We start from the raw sequence: 5,644 nt of genomic DNA, 5'->3' as shown, positions 1-5,644 counted from the left end.
TCCTGTATTTAAGCCGAGGTGATAAAAATGTGTTTAAAATTAGAATGCGCCGTAAAAGTTGACTAGCTGGCAACGCTAGGAGTATGGAAGTAAGTGTTGGAAATGACCGAGTCAGTGAAAAACATACACGAAAGGTAGAAACCCACATAAAATGTAGCTAACTATAAATTTTCTCTTAAAGAAACCGATAATATATCCTTTATATGCCTCCATATAGCCTGTAGTTAGGCCGTGGCAAATATTCCTTAAAGTGTGTTTAAAATTAGAATGAACCGTAAAAGTTGTCTAGCTGGCAACGCTGGGAGTAAGAAAATGAGTGTTGGAAATGACTGAGTGAGTTTAAAACACACACGAAAGGTAGAAAGACACACAAGCTTAGTTAACTAAACTTAACAAAGCAAAGGAAGCAAAAATATGTTCTTTATCAACAAAAAATGTTAGATATTAATTAAATATATATACATAAACAAGAATAAACTTTTTAATGGCAACACTGTGCACAAAGTGAGTGCTGAAAAGTGAGCATTGAGGGTAGACTACCGTGGCTTGAATAAATAACTTGCCCAACTGAAAGTAAGATGTTTAACGTTTAGTCAACTTTTATCTGTATTCGAAAAGAAATTACCCGGCTTCGCCCAGGTCAAATGGCTAATGTTGAAAATGGAAGCAGTATTCAAATTGTTTGTGTACAATTGTAGCTTTGAACCGGCGACATCACGCTCATTGGTACGACGCGATGCTTTTTAATGTTTTTCAACCAAACATTGACCACCATATTTCCCCACTTGGAGGGGAAATAAGAGAAAAAAGAGAACTATACTACATGCGCTAAAATGTTTTCAGAAAGTGGTCTGGAGCCACAGGATATCCCATAGTCATTCAGAGTCAACAATAGCGTAAATAGCAAATATACCTACCTATAGGTATATACACAACTTGGCTTTTTCCCATATATAAATGGCATGTCAGCACACAAAGCGAAATAAGAGTCGACTCGAGCCATAATTATTTGTAGGTCTGTGTCTGTGTGTGTGTGTGTGTGGCACGTCAGTGGCGGCTATTTGGACATGAATTGCACAAAAGCCCAAATAGTCTGCATATATATAAACACACATATACATACATATACATATAAAGGACTCGAACAGTATCGAATGAAAAGCAGCGCACCATTAGTCATATTAATCCCAGCAGAGTCATTAAGTCGTAAAACTGAGAAAGGTAGCAAAATGCCAGCAAATGGCAGTTGGGTCAAGCTGTAGGCTTTACTTTCTTCTGGTTTCTTCTTTTCCTTTCTTTTTTTTTTATTGATATGAATGTATCATTGAGGTATCTACAAGCATGCGTACATGTAGTCAGGTATTTGGGTCAATTCGGTCTGCTGTTTGCGTCCAGTCAACAAACGGATAAAGACGACTTTAAGTCGTATACTTAATTTCGATAATGTGTTAAACATAGCGTAGGGCAAACATCAGAACAAATGCACTTTGTATTTGTATTCATTCCAGAAATTGATTCCAACTGAAACCAAGTAAAATTTTTGTTGGGAAAAAAAAAACCCGTTGAGCTGTGGTTAAAATTGAAATTTAATTTTTTATAGATTGTGGCTATCCAAATTTGTGCTTAAAATAACATAAAGTTCGAGGCAAGTAGTATTAACATTAAGATAAGGCTAATGAATCCCTCGCTAGCCTTTATACAGAAATATGAATTTTAAAAGACATTACGTAAGATAAAGACGAATCTCAACTTCGTAGGCTGTGCTTGAAGGAAGACGAAATAACTATGAGATCTCTGGGATAGAAGTAAGCAGCGCGACCTTATTTTGTCTCCCCAGCTCTCGATATCGATTTTGTATCGATTGCTATGAAACGGAGTAAGTTATCGATTGTCGGAAACAAACTCGATGCGCGGGCACTAGGAGCACCTACATCTCTAGCTCTTATAGGTTCTGAGATCCTTGCGTTCATACATACGGACAGACGGACAGACAGACAGACGGACATGGCTAGATCGATTCGGCTATTGATGCTGATCAGAATATATATACTTTATGGGGTCGGAGATGCTTCCTTCTGCCTGTTAGATACATTTGGATTTTGCACAAATGCAATATACCCTTATACCCATTTTTAATGGGTTCAGGGTATAAAAATCCGTTTAGTCATTGCAAAGTTATGATTCGTGTTAAGTCTAGGTAGGGCGTCAAGTGAGGATTTGAGGATTTTTAATAGCCTAACAAAGAACACGTGCAGTTTTGCAGCCTGCAAGCGCTGTTTTCTGCTCTAATTATTTGTGCTGCAATCTGTGATAAATTGCGTAGATGCCTACAGAAAACCACTGTGCAAAAATTTATATTAAAGTATTTGCAAGTGTCAGCAACAACAAAAGAAAATAAACTTGCCACAACTGCTGACTGTCAACGGGGTGTCGGTTGGCAATTTTTTTTAGAGAGACGCCAGCTTAAAGGCCTATTTAATTTAAATTCTTACATTATTTATACGCATTTTTTTTTTGGCTGCGATCAAAGCGGCGCCTAGCTTAAATATTTTCCAGGCAATTTAAATTTGAATTTGAACCAGAAGGAGGAGGAGGAGGAGGAACAGTTAGCAGGAGCAAGAGCAGAAACAGGTGCCTTCAATAGCTTTTAATGCAAATTAATTTCATTTATTTCTTCACTTTTTATTTGTGTGTTTTCTGTAATTGAATTTTGAAATTGATTTCATCCAGCCGCATATTTTATCTATAATTATTGTATTTTCATTCAAGTGGAGCTCTTAAAGCTGGCCAATAAATTAAATAAAATGCGATACAGAAAGTCGCAACTGTAGTCTACTTTTGTGCGCTGATGTAATGGGCAAAATACCTCATGACCCGAGCTTTTGAGCTCGCCTAAAATTCTATTCACTTTTTCCTTTGTGCCGCACCCAACCGACAGGCCGACCGAGAGACACACAGTCGGACAGACAAGCAGCTCCTTCAGCGATTAATCACAGCTACAGTTGCGGTTTTTGCTGGGGAATATATATCTATATATATATATATAAGTATTTATATATATACAAGTTCAGGTGAGTATTTTTAGTTCACACTTAATGATGTGGCCCGAGTAAGAAATAACGAGAGCATCGCTACAGGAAGTCACATAATAACAGGATGTGGCAACGCACTTGACAAATATTTACATGTCCTTCCACTTGTTAGGGGTATTACCAGAAAGCTAAAGCATTGTAGATATATTAAGTAAGACATATTTTAAGTAAGACATATTGGTAGCTGTAAACTAAAGCATATGCTTCTTCTTTTACAGCGTATCAAGCAATTAAAATCTTGGAAAATATTTACTTGCTCTTTACACTGCTTTTTGGCGTATTCCCAGGTAACTGAAGACTTGGATATAGGTTAAATATCAGCTATAAACTTAGCACAAGCCTTTTTAGTCGGTAATAAATCTAAACCTAACTAAATGCTTGACCAATATAAGCATGCCCTCGCACACTTTAGAAATATTCCCAGATGAGGATCGGAAGCTATAGATAATTTTATAGGGTATATCAATTATTTATTAATTTCATATTGCCAAACATTTAAATGTGCTTTGCTTTACTTTCAGGTATTCCCAGGTAGCTGAAGACTTGGATTTAGGTTAAATAACAACTATTAGCTAAAGCACCTGCAGCTTCTGAGCACAAGCATTTTTACAGGGTACTTAATCCGAACCTAACTAAATACTTGACAAATATTTACATGCCCCACACTCTTCCTATATGGCTTTAAGATCTATTAAGATATCAGCCACAAGCGAAAGAATCTACGCAACCTAGCAATTCTACAGAATATCAATCAAACAAATCTTAGCTAAGCTCAGACTACAAAACTAAGTAACCAAATGGTCAAACGGTGTCCGACTAGAAAATACTCTGCAACACGCTAAGCTTGAGGCTGCGCTCTTTAAGTTGAGAACTTTATTCCTAAATAAGTCTAAAGTTTATTGTCGGTTTGTTTTAAATTTTTCACTTAATGGACTCTACGGAATTTGGCCATCTTTAAATGTTAAAAATTGTGGAATTTTCAAAATTTTAAATCATAATTTAAAGTTACAGCCTGCTTTTGTTTATATATCAGTTTTTTGTGGTAAGGATATCTCATATTTTTCAGACCATCGATGTGAAATTCGAGAAATCGCCGCAAAAAAAAACCGAAGTATTCACAGGCAACATATTTCACATTCGAAGATGACGAACATACATTCCAAATTGAATGTTTTGGCTAAACTTTAAAGATAGACAAGGCTCTCAGCCTGAAGGACCTAACGTAATCATGCCAGCTGGTCAAGAGTATACATACACTTTATAGATGTTTCCCTCTAAAAGATGTTTCCCCCATCTGGCCAAAAATATTTGACTTTTGTAGGGCATTTTAGTTGCGTGGCATCACGCTCTGTTTTCCATTCATAGAACACTTTTGCAACGCGCCATTAATCACACCCAGCTCCTCTCTCCGGCAGCTCTTGCCCCCCTCGACCATAATTATTTAGTTGTCATACCGAGTTGGCACTTAAAACGTTAGCTAAATTTACACATGCACTCAGGACGAGTCAACAGCAAGAAGGGGCATCAAGCAAGGAACTGTCAAGGATGCGTGCGTGTTTGTGTGTGCGTGTGTGTGGGCGTGCGAAAGGATTCGTGGAGTGGGGCGTGACTGATGTGGGCGGCAACACTGACACTTATCGTTCATTATTATCTATCTATCCCGGCACATAACATAGACAAGGACTCGCAGCCACAAGGACTCGCACACATAATTGATTTCCTTGCTGTTGTCCTCGCCCAAAAGCGGAGACAAAGACGCCTGGCCAGGACATTGTTGCGGCCATTTCGGGCAACAACCCCCCCACCCCCATTTGCTTGTTATAGTTTAGAGAGCTGAGCATTGTGGGCGTGGCATGTTCAACTTGGCGAGACCATAAATTAAATTCGTTTCACCGCGGAGAGTGAGCGCGGCCCAATTAAGACGCGATGCTGCGGCCAGAGAGAGCGAGAGAGAAAGGGGAAGAGTAAGCGTTTATATGTCTTTGTGTGTGTGTTGTGTGTTGTGTCATGTGTGGCTTGGCCCTTGTCCTCGTGTGGTTTTATTAGCAATTTCATTAGCTGCTGTCGCTGCTGGAGAGCTAAGCTGCAGCCAGGACCCTCAGGACGAATATCCAGCAGCAGCAGCAGCAGCAGCAGCAGCATCAGCAGCAGCAATTAGAAGCTAGCTAAACCAATTATCCTTGTCCGCTGATGCACAACAGTTGAGAGAATTCCACAGGATACCTAGCAGCGGGCCAGCGTTTTAAAACGCTGGAGAAACGCGTGTAACTCTGATGCCACGCCCCGCAGCATTGAATCAATTATTAATTTCCACCACTGCACAACAGTCAGCTGTGAGCCATGTTGCGCTTAGTCAGGTTCTACTGTAGCCAACAGCTGGCGCGCTAGCGAAACGCGAGCACACATTTGCCACACTTGCAACACGCTGACGCCACGGCCAAAGTTGCTGCTGCGCGCTGAATGTGGCATTGTTAAGCGACAGCTCATTTGATTGTTTCGACACGGACCATGCCCACTTTTGCTATAGCCGCCTCTAATTGCCATGCAATTAA

General features: G+C 39.5%; 1 long non-coding RNA gene across 2 annotated transcripts; it reads left to right on the top strand.

Annotated features, from left to right (window-relative positions):
• The first annotated feature begins 1,567 nt into the window (after window positions 1–1,567).
• On the top strand, window positions 1,568–4,096 carry LOC116652217 (uncharacterized). Of its 2 annotated transcripts, none has more exons than XR_011417097.1 (3): window positions 1,568–1,805; window positions 3,311–3,549; window positions 3,614–4,096. It is a non-coding gene; the product is annotated as an uncharacterized lncRNA (long non-coding RNA). The 2 variants fall into 2 exon arrangements; XR_004305212.2 differs by lacking the exon at window positions 1,568–1,805 and adding an exon at window positions 3,144–3,243.
• Window positions 4,097–5,644: the final 1,548 nt, after the last annotated feature.

Source organism: Drosophila virilis, unplaced genomic scaffold (genome assembly GCF_030788295.1).
Source record: "Drosophila virilis strain 15010-1051.87 unplaced genomic scaffold, Dvir_AGI_RSII-ME tig00000732, whole genome shotgun sequence".
NCBI lineage: Eukaryota > Metazoa > Arthropoda > Insecta > Diptera > Drosophilidae > Drosophila > Drosophila virilis.
This window is presented reverse-complemented; position numbering and strand designations above follow the sequence as displayed.